Source organism: Erithacus rubecula (assembly GCF_903797595.1).
Source record: "Erithacus rubecula genome assembly, chromosome: 4".
In the NCBI taxonomy this organism is placed as follows: Eukaryota; Metazoa; Chordata; class Aves; order Passeriformes; family Muscicapidae; genus Erithacus; species Erithacus rubecula.
In genome coordinates, this window is record NC_136686.1 from 5,381,308 (window position 1) to 5,405,631 (window position 24,324).

Below are 24,324 nucleotides of genomic sequence, written 5' to 3' on the forward strand. Positions count from 1 at the left end.
CATGCAGCAGCCCTTGTGTACATAAAGCAAAGCACAACTGGTGATTCCAGGCCCTCACCCTGTTGCTATCTGATTAGGAACAGCAACACATACAATTTTTAGAAAGCAGCAAGAAAAAGCAGCTTATTGAGAAGCCATTGCATTTATATAGGATAGATTGTACAAAACAGTAGAAAAGATTCATTGGTCCAAGAAGGCAACACTCTTTTGAAAACATTTCTTGTGCAAAACTTCACAAGACACTCACATAGCTCTGATGTCAACACCAGGTGTTAATCTGTGTTATTCATTCTCCCTTCTCTTGTTTGTCTCTGAGAAAAGTCTCCAGCCTGGGAAAAACATGAGCTGGAGTTGAGAAAGCTAAAAATCCCAGTTGGATTTTTCCACAGGCCTACAGCAGTGTCCACATCACCTTTAGCTTCTGGAACAGCCTTTAGGAAACTCTCAGGAAGAGCCAATACAGAGACCCTGTGGAAAGGGCTGGAATGTTGGGAAATACACTGGATACAGAACTACAACTCCTGTTTACACATCCAATACTTTGGCCTAGCTCTACAAGTGCCTATACTCTTTGAAGTAGGTTTCTAAGAGTGAGTGCAAGTTTATCTTCCATCACTTGCCCTACTCAGACACAGCCAGGTCATAATAGAGACAAGAAAAAACTTGACCACCTTCTGGAGGGACTCAGTTCCCAAATTAAGTGGTGCCATCCTGAGGAGTACAGGTCACCCTCTACCACAGTGGCAGCAGAACCAGCTCCCTAAGGCCACAGTGTATTCATAATCAGGCCTTTAAAAATTTAAAATTTTAAGAACTTGAGAAAACTGCATTTTCTAAAACACCCTGGTCCAGATTGACAAGGAAGAGCCCAAATTACACACACCCCTCAGATCCCAGTTAACCCATCTGCCCTTGTAACCAGATGAATCCTGAAAATCTCACTGTAGCTCTGGCTTCTCATTTCCCTCTGCCCAAAAGCCCCAGGTGGTGAAAGGAGACTCCTCATACCCCACCCTGAGGCTGGAAGGTTGTGGGAAGGGCAGCAAGGCTAGAGAACAGATCACCCCTGTGTCCATTGCCACTGCAGCAGTGTTATTGTGCTGGGGGTTTGCCCTGCATGATAACTGGGAGGAAAAGGGTGGGGATGTCTGATTCTTTTTGAGTCAGAAGCAGAGTTCAGGCATCACTGCTCTAGTAGCATCTAGAAGTGCATCCAGCACGTGGCTTGAAGCAGAAAAGCCTGGGTGAAAAGAGGGTAAAACGGGACTTACTATCATCACTGCTGGGCTTCCTGATGAACTGAACACTGCAGCAACCCCCAAACCAATCTTCAGGTTATATTGGGATGAAGAGGACACTTGACAGTATAACACCTACAAAACAACAGCTTGACCCTTCCTTCTTCTTGAGTGACTTAGACACCAAGATCTATCACAGCCTAAGCAATTCATTAGCAAATGAAATTGTACCTAGAACAGCACTAGAGAAGCCCAGCAGGGACTCCAGCTGACAGCAAACAAATGATGCAGTATTTTTGAACACAAACACACAAAACCTCTCCATGGGGTAAAGGAAAGCAGAAAATCAGCCCAACAGAGCTAGTTGTCAAAACACACCTACTTGTTTTTCACAAGGGAGCAGATACAGTTGAGTGGAGGCAGATGGATTTATCTGCTCCACTCCAGGAGGTGTTTAGCAGTGCAGCCAGTCACTGGGCAGAGTTCTGCAGGACAACACCACAAGCACACATTTCAGAGAGCAGTCTGTGGGTGCTGGCATCATCTTGGATGCTGAGAGCAGAAAGAACAACCTGGCTGAGGTCAGAAATGGGTTAACTCCATGGCTCTGTCTCAGTCTCCCTGATCAACTGCACCACCTACATTTTCCCTACTTCCCAGACTGTTCTTTCCCCTTTTTGGTAGGTCTTGCACAGGCTATCAGTGGGCAATTCACACCATCTCTTCCTACCCCATTCCCTTTCCTTGGGATGACTCCCACAGCTGGGGATCCCCACAGAACTCTTCTTGCTCTATTTCTGCCTAAAAACAAAAACAAACAAACAAACAAAAAAACCCACAAAAAAACCCCAGACCAGCTCTGTTTGGCAGTCTGCCTTACAGGACTGTGGGCAGTGGGGAAGACTCAGGCAGATTTGTACATATGCCAAATCTCTGGATTTAGCATATTTTTCTGAAGTTGAGGGATGCTTCTCAGGTTATGCCTTATGCCTCAGACAGCTTTTGGTTTGGTCTTAAATGCAAAGTAGAGCTGCTTCTATTATTGTGCTTTTTATTGTAGTCACATCAAAAGACAACTGGTGAAATTGCCTGGTTAAGTATTTCCCAGTGGCATTGCATTTTCTAGGTTTGCTCTAATGGCATTAATCAAATATTGATTTAAGGGAGAAATCCACCTGAAATGAACACATACAGATGCATAGATATGCACACACCAATAAACATGCACAGGGTATAAATAATTCAGCAGGTCTGATGCCAACAAGGTGATTGGGAGTGTGTGATAGTGGATCTGTGTAGCCTGGATTGTGCAGGGGTTGTGCAAGGACACAGAGGATTCATCCAGCCTGGACTTATTTAGCTATTGACGTTAAGGATGCTCCAATAAAAGCACCTAGGCCAGAACCTACTGTACAAAATAAGCCATGAATTAATTTAGACCCTCTCCCATGCTGACAAGCAAAGGTCACATCACTCTCAGTTTTTGTGTAAAAGCAATTAGGTTGGGAAAAAAGTTGGGCTAAAATCAAAGTACAAAGATGACAAATATAAAAAAAGTCAGGATGAAACCAAAGACACAGGTACCTACAAGGACTGAAAACTCCTAAAATCCCTTCAACCTCAGGCTGCATCACAAAACTTCAGACACTGATTTACTTGAAAGAAATTTTAAAATATTCATGAGAATTTGTGGGATTAGATAACAAAAAACTGATCTAATTGATAATTTAATGCCACTGGGGAGCACAGTGCTATCAGCCATCAGGTCAGTGCATTGTGCCCAGCATATGACTCACTGAACAATAACATATAATCATATTTGATCACAGTGAGCTAGTTAAGGCTGGAAAAGAATAATTACATCTTCTGCTATCAGCCATCAACTCATGAATTACCACAATTATTGGATTAACTTCACTCTGAGCCCTGGGAAACTTTTTTTGCCACTTCCTACAGTAGGGGGAAGGGGATGAACTACTGCTAAAGGAGGAAAAAAGTTATTAAACTGCACTCCAGTCATGGATAACCAACTGCAGGTAGGATATGGTTTGGCTCACTCTCCAGAAGGAGAAAAATAACTTGGAAAGGCCATTTGAACAAATGGGAGGTGCAGTTTGAGCATCTATTTTTGGGAAAGAACACACGGTGCCACCAGACTTAAACCTCTGTAGAAAAGCCAAGTCCAGGAGCAATGTTGAGTTCATTTAGCATGGCATGTAGGAAAAGGCTCAGCTAGGGATCCAGTCAAGGACCCAAAAGGCCTGTCCACAGCACTATTTCAACAGCTTAATCCCCCCTGATATTCCAAATAGCTTTGCCAAGAGGTTAATCACTCAGTTTTCAATAAAACGTGTAAGATTAGAGACTGACATATCCCAGGATTAGGCCCAGTAGAACTGATATTACTCAAAGAAAAAAAAAGCTCATTTTAATGTAAATATAGAGATGTGGGCAATTGCTGTATTTATCTAAGGAGTATAAAAAGAAAATTTTCCTGGCAATAGGAACTGTGATAGCTTAACTAGCATAAGAACAGAGAAAATCAGAACCTGCTTATAATGGATGCTTTGCATGCTCAGTCATACCTCTGGTCCAGCAGCATATATCTGCACACATTAAAGACAAACAGTGTGTGCTGGGGATGCCAAAAGCTGAGGGAGGTTGGTAAAAGTAACATTTCAAGCACTTGGTGGTTCTAGTTCCTGGCAAATCAAAATTCTGAGAAGTGGTGAAACCTGGCTGATACAAATCAATAGGTAATTGGGATATTCTCCTGAACTCACAGCAGAAACCTTGGCTGAAAAAAAAAAGTTTAATTCTTCAAGCCCATAGCACTGATTTCACAAAGTTTTATTTTTCATAGATGCAGAATGAAAGGAAATTTCAATGTGAGAGGCTTCATATGGCAAGCAAACACACTTATTAGTGAAATAGATTTATAACTACTCTAAAATAAACTAAAGCAAAAAAGCACCGCCAAACTGCAGGACACATCTACCATATTCCCACAAGCAGGAAGAGTTCCTATTGTCATTTTGAGCCAGGTAAAAATGGAAACCATTGCCAAAAATATGGACCTCAGTCCCAGGTGAAAGGCAGCTGCACACTCTGGCATGTGCAAAGCCTCAGGCTGGACTGGAGGCAGAATTCAAACCCAAAACAGGCTGGGCTTACCCTAATGGATGTTGTGGTCAGCTCTTACTGAGAAGCAGAGGGACAGAGCTGCAGGAGCTTTGTGATGCTCAGGGCCAGAGAGGTGCACAGGTACAAGGAAGGAGTAGGAGAGCACAAGAACCTCATGTACAGCACCCACAAGCAAGTTTTCTCACCAAGAACAAAAACCTCACCTTTCTACTCCCTTGACAGCCCAAATCCAATGTGTTAATGAGAGGAACATCTCCCTCTGAGGCTCAGCTGGGACCTGGCATAGATTGCAATCCAAGATATGTCACTTGTCAACCATTCTGACTATCCAGTACTTGCTCTGAAAATCCAAACCTGTCTCTGCAGAAACAGCTTCAGTGAAAGACAGCTTATGGTTTTCAACCACCTTTGTTTATTTACAATAGAGATCCTGACCATGAACTTCTCTTCATAACGGGGAAAAAAAACAACAAGACTTACACTAACAGAACAACAGGCTTTGGACAAAAAGGGGCCATGGTATTCACTGGCAACAGAAATGGAGTAAGCTGCATTTCAAAGGGCACCTGGTGTGACAAGAGACAGCACAGTGTGAGTGTTTTCCAGTTTTGACAGTGTAGAGACTTACAAAGGGAAAAAAAACCCATTAAATCAACGTGTCTTTCCATACATTATCAGAAAGAGTAAACATATTAGTGCTGCTAATTATAATTGCCCATAAAACATCCCCAGGGGAAGTCCATTACTGTCACTATTTTTCTAACTGTACAGGGGAAATAAAAGCGTTTTGGGGCTGAAGGGACAGTAAAGACAACATTCTCTCCTAGGACTGGGCAGGTCCACAAGAAACTGCTGGCTCCCACCAACCTGCTGAGTGTGGATACTTCTGGGTGGCAATGCTAGGGAAGACCCCAGGGCAGGGCTGGAAAACAGAAGTCAGACCAACTCCTCAAAAGTCTTTAAGATTTACTGCAATGGAAAATAGAAAAAGACCCTGCTCCTCACTATCCCTACTTTCCCTTCAGGGAAAAAAGAACCAAAAGATACGACTTCTCAGTATCAGCTTTAATGGAGCTTAAAGAATTCTCTCTTACTTATTTTCTCCTTCATGGGTGGGGAAAATCAAGTGCAAGCCTATGCACTGATCAGTCAAGGTCCTTACTTGTGGTTTATTTGTGAGACAAAATAGGAAATAAGGTGTTTTAGGAGATGGAATGTTTGTCCTATCACCATTGGCTTAAAGTAAGTGGAAAAGACTCAAGGAAACAAGTAATGTAATAGCCATAGAAAACAAGAGCAAACCCATGTTTAAACTGAAATGAGAGTGTGGCATCAACATTTGTATCAAATGCTTCATAAGCACATCAGGGAGTACACATCCCTGCAGAGGAGATGGAGAATTTGATGTGGGACAGAGGGAGGTGGAAAAGATCCAGGGGTCTCTGGAGCCCAGGGGAAGCTGCAAAAGCCATGCTGTGGAGTTTATGATTTCACATGGAACAGGCTTGTAAAGACCGCAGCTGTAACATCCAAACTTCTCCTCCTCTCTGGTCCAGTCTAAACAGCAGCTTGATGCAGCTCAGGAGAGCAGAGAAAGCCTCAGAGGCACCTGGGCAACAGTTTCTTTGCTCTGCCATGACAGCACTGGGATAAGATGTGCTCCACACAAATCTGTCTAATTTCCAACTAATTCTGCGCATGTACAAACAGCCCATTGACATTTGAGGGGAATGCAAGGTCATGTTTGTTACAGTACAATATTTTTCTGTTTGCAATTTATGGGCAGGGATGGTGAACTGCTAAAAAAAAGTAAAGCCCCTAAAACAGCCTCAGTCCACATCACTTCGACCCTCTTCTCACCTCTGACCTCTCCTAAATAAAGTTACACAAGCCCTCCTTTTACAACCCTTTGCAAACTCAACACAGTAAAGTGCCATAAAGGATAACAATCAGTATAACTATTTTACTTCCTTGCTAATGTCCAGAACACAGTTATTTCTATTAAAGGCTGCAAAGTGCACAAGTCAATGAAAAATTAGATGTGGTCAAGAGGATGTAAATCACGAAGGCCTGTGCAAAGACAACACAAGTTTTGGGTTATGCAATTTACCCTTAACTCCATCAGCCTGCCTGAGGGAGAATATGAGCAATTGGCATAGGAGCTCAGGGCCACTGTGAAAAATATGCTGGAGAAGTTCTCCACCCACACAGCCTCCCCTCCAATCTGACCCTCTCTAAACACTCTCAGCTTGAATCTATCACATTGCTGTGGACAGAAAAAAACAGGGAGTAAAGTGAAACCATTTCTCTGACAGAAGTGTCTGTACAGACTTTAGGATGTAAAAACTCCTCAATTTAGATTAAAGAAATTTTACATGTCTAGTTTTTAGAAAAGTCAAGTTACTATGCAATTATACTGCTTAACCATAGAACAGTTTGGGTTTTGAAAGGGATATTAAAGCCCATCCCACTCCAGGCCCCTGCCATAGGCAGGGACACCTTCCACTGTCCCAGGTTGCTCAGAATCTCATCCAACCTGGCTTTGAATGCTTCCAGGAATGGAGCAGCCACAGCTTCTCTGGGAAACCTGCGCCAGGATCTCACCACCCTCAGGGGGAAGTTCTTCTGTATATCTAATCCAAATTTCCTCTATCACTTTGAACCCATTACTCCCGGTCCCCTCACTCCAGTTCCTGATGAAGAGCCCCTTCAGACACTGGAAGGTTGCTTTGAGGCTTCCATACATCCTTTTCTTCTCAAAAGTGAACTCTCAGCCCCAACTTCCACAGCCTGTCTTCACTGGGAAAGTGCAGAAATCATATCAATCTCCTTTTAGAATCATTTTCAGTCCTAATTTTCAGAGAAGCTCCACAAGTCATATTTGCCATTCTACCCTATTTGTAGAAACAATTTTACTAAGCACATCTTGAAATGTATTGATAAGTTGTAAATCCAACACCCCGAGGTGGAACTGTACCCCTGCACATCTGCCTCCCATAGCCTGAGAACTGCCTCTTTTCTGGAGAACCTCCTGAAATTCCTGCCCATTCTGCTTCTGAAGATGAGGACAAAGGCAGAACAACACAACAAGGAGCAAAAATAATTTGAAAGTGCAGCTCCCTCCTCTCTGGAACCTGCTTGGCTGTGTGCCTTTTGTAGATGGCTCTGCTCAGGCACCAGGATTTCCCTCAGCTTCCACCTTCACAGGGTGTGCAGTGCTTTGTCCTCCCAGCTGGGCAGCAGCCTTTCCAAACACAACCCTATTATTCCTTGGGGCAAATGTGATAGCTCATCTCATTTTCCATCAGGGATGAAAATTAAAGGCTGTTGATGATGCACCACACTTAGCAGAGCTTACATAACTGACAAAGACTGCCCTGGCTCTGCCTCAAAGGGAGCTGGGAGGAATTATCTATTATAAATAAATCACATGCATGCACACAAAGAGCAGTTCTCACCCAGACTAAACACTTTCCTCCGAGCGAGGTGTCTGCTTTGTGCTCTGTGAACAGGAAAATCACATGTCCCACACTTCAGTTCTGCAGTGAAGGAGGCAGAATAATCACTTGCTCCAGCTATCACAGCCAAAGCCTTCAAAACTCACCCAGTGGCCAAATCCATCTGTATTTCTGCCCATGCACTTCAAGTACAAAACAGGGCTTTGCAAAGCACCTTTTACACTGTTTGTGCTGCATTTTTAAGGGTTCCTTCGCTCCAAACTATCCCACACCATCCTGGAAGCTGCTCTGCAGTGGTTTCTGCAGGACACAAGGATCCCATCAGCAGGTGTACCCCAGTGCAGCCAGAGGAGAGTGCTCTTAGGATACTAGGGGTGCTCCTCTCAGCACTGCCACCCTCCCACTTGGGCTGCCTGTCATCTGGATGAGGGACCCAACCCCTCTCAGTTCCACCACTGTGATTTTACTGGAAAAGCATCAGCTTGGCAGCGTCTACAAGGAAATCCAACTGGTGACAAATTCCTTCCTACAGCCACACTCCATGGCAGCAGGTTGCTGCAGCTTGCTGCAAGCTCTTCCTACAAGTTCACCTCCTGATGTCAGCACAATATTTAATAATTGTCCCACCACATGCAAACTGGGACCCCTAGAAAGGGCAGGTGCTTTTGAGTACAACCCACTCCTGAAGAAAGATTTGACACAAAACAGCATGGGAATGATGCTGCTACTTAAAATTGATGTTGTTTAAGAAAAGGAGTTCTTCATTGGAATCTCCAAAGCTCCAAATAGACACCTCAGCAGTCCATCAGTCTTTCTCCTGTCATGTGCCACCATTTTTACCACTCAAGCAATCAGCATCCTGGAGAAGTGTTTTAAATAGGGGCCCAAAGAGAACTCACTGTATGGGGAAGAGGAGTTTAAGACAGCCATGAGCCCTCTGGGCTCTTCTAATAAAACCCAAAAATAAGGAGCTGAAACCTCACTCCACTTCTCCTTGTGACAATGCCATCCCAGGAAAAATGAAGAGGCTCTCTGGAGAGAGTTTTACCTACAGAAACAACGTCCAGAAATTAGTCACAAAGGCAGCAGTGGTGTGATGGCAGCCCTAAGGCCAAGCCTGTGATGGAGCAACCCTGAATTCAGGATCAGGGCTTCTGGTTAGCCAGGAGTTCTCTGCAGAGCTCCTAGGTGGGCAAAGGGAAAACTTTCCAAAAACTCAGGCACACTAAGTGTGTGTTAAGCTTAGTGAAACATTACACTGAATTTTGCTGTGATTGCTGCTGCTCTAACTTAGCTAGCAACAAAATACACATTACACTGTTAGCCAGATCACATGAGTGTCTATCACTGTACTCTAATCTCTGAATTACCTAAATAAAAAAATACTAGCAACGACAGAACGACACCCACAACAACACAAAGAAGAAAGGGAAATAAGACATGGATATAAAGTGATATCATCCTTAAAACAAACGGCTTAACACATTAAAAAAAATATTCAGAATCCTGACCAAGTAACAAGGCTCAAGTCAATGCTCAAAACCATTTGGTTTCTGTTCTGTGTCCTCTCCTCTGGTGGAAGAGGTTTGCACTCCTGGCTGTCAGTGTCTGATGTAGCCTCACTCCTAGACCATAGACTCATTTGGGATTTCACTGTCTATATTGGATCCTTACCCAAAATGAACCACTTGAAGCTGTTGGTTTTCTTCCTGCTGATACAGCAGCCACAAAGATAGTGCCTAATGTTACTTCTTTAAACTAATCTACACTTGATTTAAAGTAACTCCAATTGTCATCATAATTAGCTTGTTTGATAAAGGTCATGCTAATTATTGTTATACTTATTATCATCTTTAATTACCTACAGTAGAGTGATGCCCTCATCTCTTTAAATACACTCTGGGATTTGCAGCCATAATATCCCCTCACCTTCTCTAAAAAGTCATTTTACTGTGATTTTCAACATATTGGTCAACTTGGGGATGAAAAGAGAAGTTATTCTACATGGAAGTAATTTTGTGACCCTTATGGCCTAGAAGGATTTTCAGTGCAGTTGCATGGACCAGATCCAATGCAGTAGCTGATCACATTGTCCAGATGGCATTAAAAAAATGAAAACACATGGAATTACACTGACCATCAAGAAATACTGAGTACTTTGTAATCACTTTATATTAAGGGAGAAACAAAACTCAGCTTGAAGTAGAGATAAGCAATAGAAAATGGGGGAAAGAATGGCTCAATAGCAGACTCAATAAATTGTGCCTGGGTAGAGTCTTGATTCTTGACTAAAAAATACCTTTCAGTCTGAAACCAAAAATTGGATTTCATTTTCATGTTCTCAAAACTTCTCCCCCAGTTTCAATTTAAAAAGTGGGGTTTTTTTCCCCATACAAACATGTTCCACTTTTAAAAATCCTTCCAACTTTTTTTTTTTTTTTTTGCCTTAAGCAATTCTTCCATCCCAGCCTAAGAAAAACAATTACTATTGGGCTGGACCCAAAATCCGAAATATTTGTAACAATTCTGAAATGTGTAACCTGGATTCCATAGAAAGCATAGCTTGTTCAACAAAGAGTAACACATTAAAAAAGTGTCCTGGGCTATGTCAGAAATACAAAAACTCATTGCCACAGAACCATTGGGCTGGCAGGGATGGAATTAACTATTAAATGCCATTACTCACAAATTTTTTATTAGGCTGGCTATTTCTTTGTGCCCAGGGAGAGCCAGGACATACAATCAGTAAGGGAAATTTCCATGTCTTCTGAAATATCTAAGGCAGGACCTGAACAAAATTTTCCCAGCACTGCTGGCAGCACCAACAGCTATTTATTTTGTAATATTTAACAAGAAAGTGTCCAAGTAACCAAAAGCAGATGACAAGATGAAGATCTAAGTGGCTGGAAACAGCAAGCATCAGGAAATTGGCAAGAACTGGATCTGAGATAGCAGCCTTTATAAGGTGTTGGGAAATGAGGATGCAATGTCAGTTTATGGAATTACAGTGCTCATTGCAAACACTCAGCCCTTCTACAGCAATAAAGTGTCAACCACAGACTTAATTTTTAAGAGGACTAGATGATCATGGATCATGCTATTAGTTTGCTTGTTTTTTTTCAAAGCCCTGTCCCCTGAAGAAAAGCCCTGGGACCAACAAAGCAAACATCCTCCTCCCTTCACTGAGGCTGCCTCAGAACTGCAGCAAGAAGCTGCTGCAGCCTCAGCAGAGTTTCCTGCCTCTTCTACCTCCTCCCAGCTCCACATTCAAGCTGCTCCCATGGCACAAGGGCTGGTTTGTTACCTCGTGGCTGTAGAGGGCTAAAAAAGACCAAGAATGGGTGCACAGATCAGCCTTGCCTGGATCCTGCCTGGTGCCAAAGGGTTCTCGCATTAAATGGGATTCTGTCCCCATCCTAAAGCAGCCAGTGCCACCTCACCCAGGAGCAGCCCAGTAAATCAAGGAAGACCTAGCTCTGCTGCTATCTCCAAAGACAAAAGAAGGGAGACTCCAAAAGAGTTAGAGATGGTTTGCAGGCACCTGGAGTGATGGGACAGTGAGGAATGACTCCACACAGAGAAGAGGGTTGGTCTAGATATTAGGAAAAGTTCTTGACTATGAGGGTGGTGAGGCCCTGGCACAGGGTGCCCAGAGAAGCTGTGGTTGTCCCTGGATCCCTGGAAGTGTCCAAGGCCAAGGGGCTTGGAGCAACCTGGGATAGTGGAAGGTGTCCCTGCCCATGGAACTGGATGGGCTTTAAAGTCCCTTGCAACCCAAACCATCAGGATTCTGCAGTTGGGTCAGACAGCACCACAAAAGCCCTGGGCAGTTCTGCTGAGTGGCCACTGCTGGAGTAGCCCTTACAGACCCTGCATAAAACCACTGCCCATACTTACATATAATATATATATTTATATATACAGATTGGCCACTGCCTGAGGCACAACACCACATTTGCTATTCACAACCACAAAGCATTTAACTGAGGGCAATGTTCACAGATAGCCCAACCCAAACTGATACCCCTCCCAGGGCAAATCTGGGGGGTGTCAGCTCTGCTGGAACCCAGTGACACAGAACTCAGCCTCCAGAGCACAGATCACAATTCATCACTAAGGAAAAAAGATTCCTAAGTAATTGGATTAAGCACAAATCATCTAAGAGATCAGATAATTCCTTGGCTGCTATTTTTTAATGCCAATGTTACTTCATTCATTTGCATTTTCAAAGCAATATATTCCTATTTAATCAATTACCAGATAGTTTCTCATCAAAATGAGTAAGGAAATTACAGTAGAGATTTTTTCTTTATTTTATCAGATTGGCAATATCAAGACATAATGCAATGTCCCCTGGCACCCTAAAATATTCAACATTGTGAATAAAATTCTTGATAAGAGCAGCAGAAAGCATCATTTTATTAATGCCAAGTGCTTAAAAAAAGCATGCTTTTCAATTATTTAATTTCAACATTAAATTACATTTGAATTATTTGATTACTGGTTAATAACAATACACAATTCATATCTTTAAAAATCAGATTCTGCTCTCTATGGCTAAATATATGTAAAAAAGGATTAGGAATTAGAAATTTTCCCCTCCAACCAGCCAATTCTGACACTAGATCTTCATATGGAGAGTTCCTTTCTCAGGTTGCCTCAAGAAGCAAGTCAGCCCTGGGCAACCAGAGTTAGAAAAATTGAAGGATGCTTTAAAATTGCACTCCGTTTCCCTCCCTCTCATTCTTTATATAAGGTTCATCTGATGGCCACAAACCTGATATTTCAACCTATATGGAAAATAATTCTCTTTTTTGATTTTTTGGGTCACAGGAAAGATAAGTGGGTGATTGAAAAAAAAGAAATATTTGGCACTTGAAGTAGACCAGGCTGTTCACCCCTTGGTGTCTCTTTCCCAGAGGTCAGCAAGTGTCAGATTTGCTTCCAAGAGCCACCACAAGATTCCTGTCACACCCCTTCAAGGGGCAGTTTGGACTCATACATTGCATTTCAAGCCAATCCAAAGCAGAGTGCTATGTGAAAAGTTTATCAGAAACTTTCACATGGAGTTTTGAAGTGCTACCACCTTGAACAGAAAATAAACCCTGAATTTGTCCTTTACACTCCACCTAAAGGCAGTCATTTTTCCCCTCGCATTTCTAAAACTGAACAAACAAAAAAATTGAGTGGTAGGAAAAGAAAGAAAAATAAGAAACTTGGTGTGTGCGAAAGAAGATTTTTCTAGGTCCAGCTGGCTTCTAATGAAAAATTTTTAAGCCCTCATGAATATTTTTGTTGGGAGGGATGATGATACATCCCATTTAATCCTAACAAACAAAAGCTGAGCCACAGTTATCTGGATTAAATGAGACCAATTAAATTGCCTTCTGGAGAGACATCACCATCTTAATCTCCCCACCTGCAAGCTTAAGCAATGTTCCATCTTTTAGAGGTAAAACCTGTACAGAACTCCAGAGCTGCCAAAGGGAAAAACTCTCCCAAATCACATAATGCAGAAGCAGCTCTGCTCCAGGCACTCCATAATAAGCATTTTTAAATATTAGCAGCCAGGATTGTATAAAACCTCACATATTCCCTCCCCCAGCACTGAATTAAAACACATGTAATTCTACAACTCCAAATACAACCTGGAGTTGTAGATGAGGTAAAATAGTTTGTCTGTAATCAGAATAGCTGCTCCACGATTAAATATCTGTCCAGCAAGATTAAATCTCTGTCCAGCAAAGTGCACAGACCTGTGAGGAAAAGCTGTCCCACAAAACAAACACGTGCAATGAGCATTACTCAGCAGGCAGTCAGATCACAACAAACGCTTGGGAAGGGTTTTAATTCCATCCACTCCTTGTAAATACTGGCAGGCATTGAAAACACTGTAAACTCAAAGAATGAAATTTAAATCTTTGAAGGAGCTTCAGGCCACTGGGAGATATTTGAAGACTAAGGTCACCCACTCTCTTCAGCTTTAAAAGTTGTTTGGTCTACACATTTAATTACATTTCTGGAAAAACTGAGAATGACTAAATGGGGATGTACACTATGCATTGCAGATTTTAATCTTGCCCCTCCTTCCACAGAAAACAGCTTCTAGACTGCAGGAGATGGGGGCTAATTTATGCCACTCAGGGCTCAGACTTTTCCTACTCCTCTACCCAGAATATAGTTGTACATTTAGAGAAGTTTTGTGACACATAATAAGCTCTTAAATTAATCAAAGTTTTTGATCTAGTCTTTTTATGCTCCCTACTTGGAAACATCATTTTACTTGGTTCCATACAATATTTAATTCTGCTTCTCAAATCTCAGTTAATCTCATAAAGGCACACTGCTCCTAAGTGTTCCCTCCTCTTGCTTAATTAATTTTTAATGCTCAAAAAATTGCAGCTTTCAAAGAAGCCAATTAAAATGATTCATCCAAAAAAAAAAAAAATCCCCAGCAAATGCCCTTTCAGGATGACTCAACTGCTTGTATTTATTATATTTGCTCAAGTCAATGAGGGGAAACTATTTTTGAAGCTAGAAGACAGTTACTAAACAGAAAGAGGATTTATAACAAAATAGCCACGTTGCTCAGCATTTTTTGATCCAGGAGAAAGTAGCCAAGGCATGACATCCAAATTACAGAGAAAGCTGAGGGATCACTGAGGAAGCAATAAGGACATGGATATGCAAGAGACTGAGATGGGGCAAAGGGATTTACCAGAGCTTTGATACTTCCACAGGCAAGCTAAGATGAGGAATATTTCCTCATGTCCATCCCTATGAGCCCTTCCCACAGGCTCTCTGGACACTAACTAGGCTGCTCCTTGAGTGGGAACAGCTTGTTGTGAAGGATGGAAGCATTGAATTGGAGAGTAACTATTCCAAAGCCACGACAGATGCTCACACTGACTCCTACTCTGCCTCAGGCACTGCAAAGGCAAATCCCTCTGAGTCTGAATCCTTGTTTTTCCTTCAAGGACTAAGTGCACTGGGGGATAAATGCCTGATTTAGGGAGTTCTTTGGTTGTGTCGTTCTCCTTGCCATTTTTTCATCCCTCCTTATGTTCCTTATTCATTTTGAAAAAATAGGATTGTCTGCTTCTATAGCTTCACAGTTAAGTGTAGCTAATCAAGTGTGGGATGAGGGTGGATTTGATGAAGGGGTTTCCTTGAAGGTCAGCTAAAGATGCTCCATTTAAAAGAACTCTGCATCCATGTGAATCCCTATAAAGTTAATCCAAGCAAACAGAAGTGGATTTTAAAAGCCAGACCTTGTCCAAAATCATGTGGTTGCACTGATTCAGTGCCAGCTTCAGGCAAAGCTTCCACCTACTGAGAGATCCAACCCAATTCTGCCTTGATTTTCACCATGTCTCCTTAAACACTCATCCCCTCAGCCTTCAAGGGGATGCCCAGAACAGAACTGAGAACAACCCCAAAATCTGCCATATATCCAACCTACATAGACACTTTCTTCCTTATATTTCATAGAGGCTAACTTGATTTTTATGGGCTCTTTTACAACAGTAGGTTATCAGAAATCACTAGTGAAATCTTTCATCTGTGGTGGACTTGTGATGTTGGAATAAAATTACAGACCCTTACAGAAAATTACAGCACTACCTCTTCATAAAGATATGTTTATGCAATTCCTCAATGATAATAGGTAAAAACAGCTTAATGGGAAAGGAATGACAGGAAGGAAGGAAAGGAAGGGTCACCTTCAAGATAATGATTGGGACTGGCAGAGTCATCACAGCCTCAGTTAATGACAGTGAACATCCTTGGATAGGGAAAGCTAAAATACCTCACACAATGTCAACTCTTATGTTTTGTGCAAGCAAATAATGCACCCCAATAATTTACACCTGTATGGCCATCAGTAGATTATAGCACATGACTAAAGGCAAAATATCATGAAAAGCTAAAAAAGACAGGGAAAAAAAATCCAGATTTATTTAGAAGAATAACAGTGTTCTATTTCACCATCTCCAAGAGAACATGCAGCTAAGATTCCGTATAGCAAAAGCTGAAAAAAGCCCATTGCACAATGATAAAAGCATCCAAAGTCTCATGATTTATTAAAAAAAATGTATCACTGCTAAATTGTTCTAGAGTAGCATGCAGCAGGATCTAATTGCAAGGTCTTAGTGAAGATAGTGCTGAATGAGATGAGCAGTTATTTCCACTAACTTTATTTTCTTATTTAAAATGAGAGAAAAGGCTGAAAGAATTTGTTTGGTTACTGTACACAACCATGGCAAAGTCTCTTAAGATCTGGCATGTGACTTACAAACTTTCTGACCCTTAGTTTACCCGATAATAACTTTTAGAGAAAAAAAAACTTGATACTTCGCACATATTCAGGTGCAAAACTGGGCCTAGGCCTGTGCCAACAAGGTGAAAATAAGTCTTACTTTGTACAGCAAGTGTTGCTAGTAAGCATTAAATTATCCTCTTAATTAATCAATTATTTTAATCGCAGTATGGATGTCAAATCTTGGTGCTCATTAAAATTCTGCTCTCTAAATAAGCATCACTGCAAGAAAAGTAGAATTCAGTGGGGCACTGGAATCATCCAGAAGTATTCTCTAAAAATAGGTATAGCTGCCACCTAAGTGGCCAAATTCCTACATGAGTTTCAGCAGCATGACCCAAGATAGATCTGTAAGCTAAATATAGAAGCAGTGAAAAGAAAGAATAGGAATGAGCAGGCTGGAATGTAAGTGGAGAGGGACAGCAGCACAGCCATCCTTGAAGTGCCCACTTCTCCTATAGGGGACCAGGTGTGCAGTGCTGTTGTCTAAGTCATATTCACAAAGAAACCACATTATTATAATGCACATCTGTGTAATAGGTGGTTACATGCCAAGGAAATATCCTCAGCAGCTGGGCTAGAATGATCTTTATGGGTCCCTTCCCAACTCAGTCTATCCTATGATCACTTCATTTTTAGTTCCTCTCAGAGCTAAAGAGTAACAAAATACAGAAGTGACAAAACAAGTTCTCTGCAGTTTGGTAAGCCTATGAGGTTTAACTGCAGATTTTTTTCCTCTACAGTGTTGGCAATAGGGCCAGGACAGGAGCAGAGTCACCCAAATGGGGGAAAAAAAAAAAGCTTGGGATAAGGGGAAGAGAAAAATAGCCATCTGTTAAGATAGAGCTACTTTAAAACAAATCCAGAGGGATTTCAGGAGGGCCAGAGAGGATGAGGAAACAGCCACCCTGTGACCACAGCACCAGCACCAGACAACTGGGAATTAGGCTGGAAACTTGGGATGAGCTTGTGGGATCTCAGCAGTAACTAATATGCAAAAAGGACAGCATTTCTCAGCAGTTTATACCCAAGTACTCATAATCTCTCTATTTGTATTTAGTCTTCTAGTGGAAACTGGGAAATGCAGAAAGCTCCCATAATACTTATCCCAGTACTTCAGAGTACAAAATCCTAGGAAACCACTTGTAACAAACAAACAGAGTTCAGGCTAGAGCAGCAGAAGCTGCTGCTAACAGCACACCACAGGCAGATAAGAGACCATGAGTATCTCCAGAGATGCTCCACTCCCACACTTGAGCATTTCTGTGCACGTTGCCCACATGCCAGGAAGTTTTTTATTGTCCATGTCACAGAATAAGTTGGCAGAATTACTTCACAGCCTTTGGCAATCTGAAAATCCCTTCTTTGAATAGGAGTCGAGGTCAAAAATTAAGCTAAAACCTTGAAAGGATTACAATTATTTCATTAATACCAGATCTGAATTTCAAAATTAAATCCAAACCTCAACCTTCCACTCTACCCATGGTGAGAGCATTTGGATTTTATGTCTCAAAGTCCAATTAGAAAACATAATATATTGCTGTCCCATAATATATATTACTTTGAGATTGTACTTTTTTGGCATCTGGCCAGAGGGGAAGAAAAATAGAATATGGACATAAAAGGAACACTGTCTCAATTGAGCAGATCCAAGCATAGAAGTACCTTGTTCTGAGTACAAACTTGAAGATATTCTCTTTTCCCATGATGTGTATGTGAAGTCTCTCAAAGTCAGCCAGCTCCTGACACAAATTTGTTTTTGAGAGAAGCAGCAGAAAAATCAGAGAAAGACAAGTCCAGTGCTGCAGACACATTGCTCCACAAAACTGAGTATCAGGCAAGGTGAGAAATGACAACTGATACCACACAAACACTGACTGCTTACTGGGACTACTCACACCTTTCTGGCTCAGTTCTACAATTCACAACCAGGTGCCAGTCAAACTCACCAAGCTGTCCCCACCTGGCTCAATGGACACCTTTTCCATTTTACACCAACTCAGCAACTGCCTCTCCCACAGACACCTGCCCAAGAGCTCATTTTTATCCATCAAAATGTAGGAGTTAGTCTCCACATATTTTTATTCATTAATTCACTGTACACATACATATATTACACAATGAATAGAGAATAATTTAAACAGGATAATCTTTAAGGTCCCTTCCAATCCAAACCATTCTGACTAATTCCAAGTGCAGTTTTCTTTCACAATCTGCTGACAAGGTTCTGCAACACTGGAACAGTGACAGAAAGCTTGAAGCAAGCTCCTCAAAGAGAATCTGTGGAAAATTCCCTGTGACACTGGAGCCCATGGGCTCCAGTCTTTATCAAAGACATCCCCATGGTGCTACACAAACAACACACAACTGTGTGCACAGTAGCCTGGTTACTAACAGAGGCCACAGAGAAATACTGCTGGGATTAACATAGCACAGGATAAAAGCCAGCTCCATCTCCTATCAAACCCTTGATTCTATTTTGGATAACCTCTGACACTAACTCCACTGCACAAGCCCCAGGCAGATGCCTGTTTGCAGCATAATGCTGACTTGCTTCCACACACCAACACCTGGCCACAACAGGAAAAACCCCAGCATGACCAGGCATGGCAGCAGCTTTGGGGACACAAACACATTTTAGGACCTGTCCTAGTGCACACTGTGCATTCAGACTCAATCAGCTCTGCAGACTCAAAGGGGAACCTCCCAAACACTCCTCACCCCCCCTCCGGGCACCCTACAGTACAGTACCCTTAATTTTGCTTTGAGACAAGGTGTCAGCCACCATATGGAGAGTTCATACAGCTGTATGTTCCTCTCCCTCAATAAAGGGCACACCTGGAACACCAAATACATCCCCAGCTGCCAGTGGGTCTACAGGAAGAGCTCTTTGTTCCAGTGGATCAGCTGGCACATGCCCAAACCCCAAGCAACATTCATCACCCCATTTTCCTTTAATGCAGCACCTGCAGATCCCAAAGTGCACCAAAGGGACATCCCCTTCCCAGTTACTGAGGCACAGGCCAAGGGAATGCCTGAGATGATACCTCAGATATCCCATCCCTCCAACAACCTCTTCATCTCTCACTTACTGAAAGTAGGCACAGAAACACATATTAGTGTGTGTGGAGATATTCTGCCAAAGAAAAAATAACCCACGTGGCACACCCCTCTTAGCTCTGTATTTTGGTTACATGCCTCTATCTCTGATCTACAGATGGTCAGGACAGACAAGGAACTACAGAACTGTCTCCAAACTAATCCTGAGCTATCAAGATACATGCTGCAAAGAAACTGTGCCAAGAAAGCAGGACTCTGTTGATAGTGGGGGCAAAAGTTGTCTGCATTTTAGTTTCACCTTCAGAAGCTGCTTTTCAGGGCAGGAAGAGAATTCTTTCCAGTGCTAAAAACCCTCAAGAAGATAAAACCTGTACCGCTGGCTTTGGTCTTCCCTTTTAGATCAACTGTTTTAACACTCCTTGTTTAAACACAAAGTAGGAAAAGAGCTGATGTTTCAGATAGACGTGGATGAACAAAGCACACAGCAGTCCCTGTAATCCCTCCTGCTGGACCTGCAATTTTTGTAGGAGAGAGCTTCTTGTATGTGTTTCTGCACCAGCTATGCTGGTTCTCCTCACTTAGAGGACTTCCAAGGGAATACTGAAATAAAGCCAAAAATGCTCTGGCCCCTTGGTCCCTTGGGTTCTGTTGGCTGGCAGGACGATGCACAGATGCTGCTGGAAGGCAGCAGGCTTGGCACTGCCCTCCCATCCTGTCCCCAGCTTGTCAGGAGGCTGAGCACAGGTAACATGCCCATGGCAGCTCTCCTGGCTGGCCAGGAGTTGGTCAGCAGCAGGACATCCCAGCATGGAGCTGCTTGGAAAGGATTCCTTCAGGAGGCCACTGCTATATCCAAAAAGGGCCTTAGACTGTTACTGCTTCCAGAAGTGTTGAAGCAATAATTTACTAAGTGTATCACACACATTTATAGCTGTGTTGCCTCACCCCATAAGCTATGGGGGACAGGGGGAAGGAATAAAAAAATCTCATTCTTTTCTTGGGAACAAGCAAAGGTCAGTTGTCTCATGAAATTTCATCCCTTAACAGTACACCAGTTGCCTCAAGGAAATTTCTAATTGCTCCTCAACTATTTCAGTTCTTGGCTTCTGCAACATTACTGAGTAATTATGCTGCAAATTTTAGGAACCTCTTCAGGGAAGAGTCCCTGTCTTGCTCTGAAAAAACCTTGAGTAACCCAAATGAAAGACTCACCATGCATCATTTGCCACTGAAATGTGGCAGAACAAACACCAAACAGTGAGGACAAAACGTGCAATGACACCACTGCCACTTGGGATGTTTCTCTCACAGCACAGGGAAAAGTTTGGATGACACTGATTAACAAAGCTCATCATTTCTAGACAAAAGTCTCTTGATAATTAACCATTGATTTTATTTATCGGGTCTCTGGCTCCATAAGTTGATCTCCCTCAGACACAATCACCTACACTCATCTACTCCTGAGTCTGAACTCTGCAACCAAATGGGAACAAATGTATATTCACAAGCTGGGCAACCACAGACCAGCACACCCCTCATCCTCTGTCTTTTTAGAGAAGCAGAATTGAGAATTATTGCCAATCTCTGCCAGAGCCTGACCTCAGTTAAGAGCCCAGCACTCAAAGCAAAGGCAAGTACTCATTACCACAAATAGCCACACACTCAGGTGCTCCACTTCAGTGGAACACCACAAGCTGGGCTAAATAGTAAAATTACTCAAGTATTGAGCTATGGGAATAACTGTATGAAGCAAGAAGCTACAAGATGTAGCCCAATGTCCAACAAGATCTCAGCAAGATATATCTGATATTTCATAGGCACTATATTGCCAGACTTTGTTTACCATTAAATTCCAACAGAAAATAACTTTTTAAAAAGCAGAATAAGACTCCTGTGGTTATCTATCACAAGGATGAAACAGAGGTGTGTATGATCTGCAAAACAGTTGATTAATTTTGCCCAGCACTCAACTTATAATTATGGGACAGCCTTAAGGCTAATACCAAATCCTTACTATGCAGACTCTGGATAATCACAGGCTGTGTTCTGGGAGTTCTGCCTCTGCAGCAGTGGGGACAAGAGGCCATGTGAATGCCTCTACTCTACATATAGCTCACACCTATTTCACTGCCATGGAGGTGCAGCAGGGCTGCTGAACCTCCTGCATTTCTCCTGCCTCCTTTCTGCCCTTGCTCTTTGGGACAGCTCCTGAGGCTGGGCAGGTGCAGCCAGCAGAGGAGCTGGGAGGAAGAGGTTAAACAACCCATCCAAAGCTGGGGCTGTGGCACAATCTGTTTCCTGCCAGCCCACTCCCCAGTGCCCACACTGATGCCTCCAGAAATTGCCTCCTTTCAACTGAATGATTTGACATTTATGCCAAACATGTGCTTGCCTTACCTGTAGGCATTTTCTGGTACATGGCAAGTTTTCCTCATTGGAAGAGGCAGACTGGCCTTGCTCCAGCTCAGCATGCCCTGTTCCTCAGCCCCTCTGCTGCCAGAGCCCACTGCCTCTGCACATGGACAACACACACATCACAAGGACCTTAAATGTCAGTGCACATTTTCCATAAGGACTTCCAGGCAAATCTATGATTAAAAGTAGATATTCGAGCAGAAGATGAATGTATTATGTCCTCAGGCTCCTTAAGTCATGATCCATATTTATAATGCAAGGCTAAGCCTTCTGTTGAATAATTTCATCTTTTGCCTGCCCATTCTTCCCTCCCACCCCCATATGTACACACTCTCCACAAATGCATATGTAACATTTAAAGTGAGCAATTATTCAGCCCAAAGGCAGAACATCCTTGAGTATGGGCATGCTTAGAGAGGGAACTTAATTCTCTAATTGTCATGCAAGGTTTGCAGTAGCAAACCCTGTTGAGATTAAAACACCTTACTCAGCATGAATAAAGGGGCTGGAGCACACCATGGCCAGCAAATCCCAGACTGTAGTAGCCATAATCATTCCAATACCAGGAAACTATTTTCCTTCCAAGCAGAAGTCTCTGATTTGAAGTGCTCGACTTCTTACTTGCTCAGTTCTTCAGAGTAGAAGGTGATGCTTTGTAAATCAATGAAAAGCACTTGAAAACATTTGGCAGCCACTGAGTTCAGAAATCATACAACAAACCCCCTAAAACTATCACAAACACTGCTTTTCAACTGATGTTCATCTCCCCTCTTATTTGAGGTCATCTTTCTCAGCAAGAAGCACTGCCATTGGATGACCTGAAGTCAAAAATTCAGTTAGAAAGAGCATTTTGACCTGTACCTTAGAAATATAAACCTGCATTTCTTCATGCACCTTTCTCAGGACTACAGATTTTGTTACAGAAGAGGCAGAGTACAAATATCACTAGAAAGGATTCCACACAACCAAACAGACAAGAACTGCATTCATTACAGCTGGGAAAAGCAGCTTTTACACACAAGTACATGAATGTGCACATACATGCAGGCAGCCACTTCTAATTAATCATAAAATGAGAAGATGTTTCACTAAATTGAACACACTCAATTTTCAGTAACCCAGTTCTGGAAATGGAAATGCTGTCAGCAGCCTCAAAGTGAAGTGCTGCAAACAATGTTTCTTGACAGGACCCCATCTTTTGCCAAAATCTTTATTAAAAAAATTCCTAGCAGGTCTCATCACTCTCTACCTCCCCTAAAATCTGCCCTCCAATACACAAAAGGAGCAGAAAGCACAGGGAGCCTGCACACAGCATTGTCCCATGGGCTTCACTAATCCAAGAACAACTTCCATGGCAAATTTATCACCTCAGTCCTAGTCCCAGATAATCAGTGTCAATGAAATGCATTTAGTTAACTGGGATTCCTCCCATGATATTTTAAAATCCAAATCCCTTAGTCAGGCACAAGCATAAATCATAGTGACACTGGTCTGCAGAAAAGTCACAGCTGCAACAATGGGTGTCACATTCCAGGGGCTGGCAGAGCCAGACAAGACCACCACCCATGGAGCAGAATATTTGAAAATTTAGCTCTTCAGCTCTGAGCAGGTCAACTAGACATCATTCAAAGTAGGACAGGAAATAAAAATGACATTTATATCACCAGGCAGCAGAGGTGGGGGAGTGTGAACAGAGATGGGCAGAGCCCTGTTGAAGAAGCTACTGACTTCTTCCTTTATTCATATAATTGCTCAAAAAGACAAATGGAAACTCCTGCCTCATCCTCATTGCTCCTGGCTTACCAGAATCACTGTGATTTGTCTCTCTTCTTTTCCCCATCCACCTCCAGAAGAGATAAGAATCATGACCTCATTTCATAAGGAATTTCACCACATGCCCTGATCAATCAGCAGGGCATTACCAAGCTCCCCCAAGTTGTCCTCCAATCTCTCTTATCCACAAGGAAAAGAGCAGATAAACAGAATTATTGGTCTTGACCTGCAGCGAATTAGCTCAGCCCTGTAGCAGAAAAAGGAAGCCAAGGCTACACCAGCAGCCTCTGCAGGAGAGAGACAAAAAAAATATTCCTGAAGCTGTAGCCTATCCCTCCCTGAAATTTTTGATTGTACAGAATGGCTCCAATATTCCATCCAAGCATTCATATCTGCCACAAAGAGGACGAGCTGCTGAATTTTCACAGGGTATATTCAGGCCCCTAGAATTTTTAGTTCATCAGTAGAACTCCTATGAACAGATGGATGGCAACATCCAGAGACAGATGCATTGACTTGCTCTGCAATCCAAGCACTATTGTGAGGGCCATCCTGCATCACTTCTTGCACACTGCAGCATCTCATACCAGTGATGTCTCATTTCTGTCACTCCCTGAAATTGCAGCAGGAGAATTCTGTTCCTAAGCACAATTTAGAAGAAAATCAGCACAAAATAACCCCTTCAACTCAAGCTAAATTTCTGGGTTATGGTGATGCATTTTGTTGCTGGAAAAAAGAAACCCACAAGACTCATTTCCATGAGCTGTGTCCTCTTGTTTGGCACTACAGAGGATTGTATTTGCCATCTCATGACACACAGGACATGTGCTGTGCATTTCTACTCAGCTTTATACTGCAGGATTCCTTGCTGCTGTGCCACATTCCTAGAGCATCATGTGAGCCTGGTCTTTATTTGGAG

The 24,324-nt window shown here is 42.5% G+C and overlaps 1 long non-coding RNA gene across 2 annotated transcripts in view; it reads right to left on the reverse strand.

Moving 5' to 3' along the window:
• The window catches only part of LOC306801321, a 132,599-nt gene that overhangs the window by 78,227 nt on the left and 30,048 nt on the right, over positions 1-24,324 (reverse strand). The window contains exon 1 of one of the 2 annotated variants that reach the window (XR_013774054.1): positions 21,615-21,711. The exons of the other annotated variant lie outside the window; for it this stretch is intronic. This is a non-coding gene — a long non-coding RNA (uncharacterized lncRNA). Of the gene's footprint in view, positions 1-21,614; positions 21,712-24,324 lie in introns of those variants that run through there. 2 annotated transcript variants of the gene reach the window in all.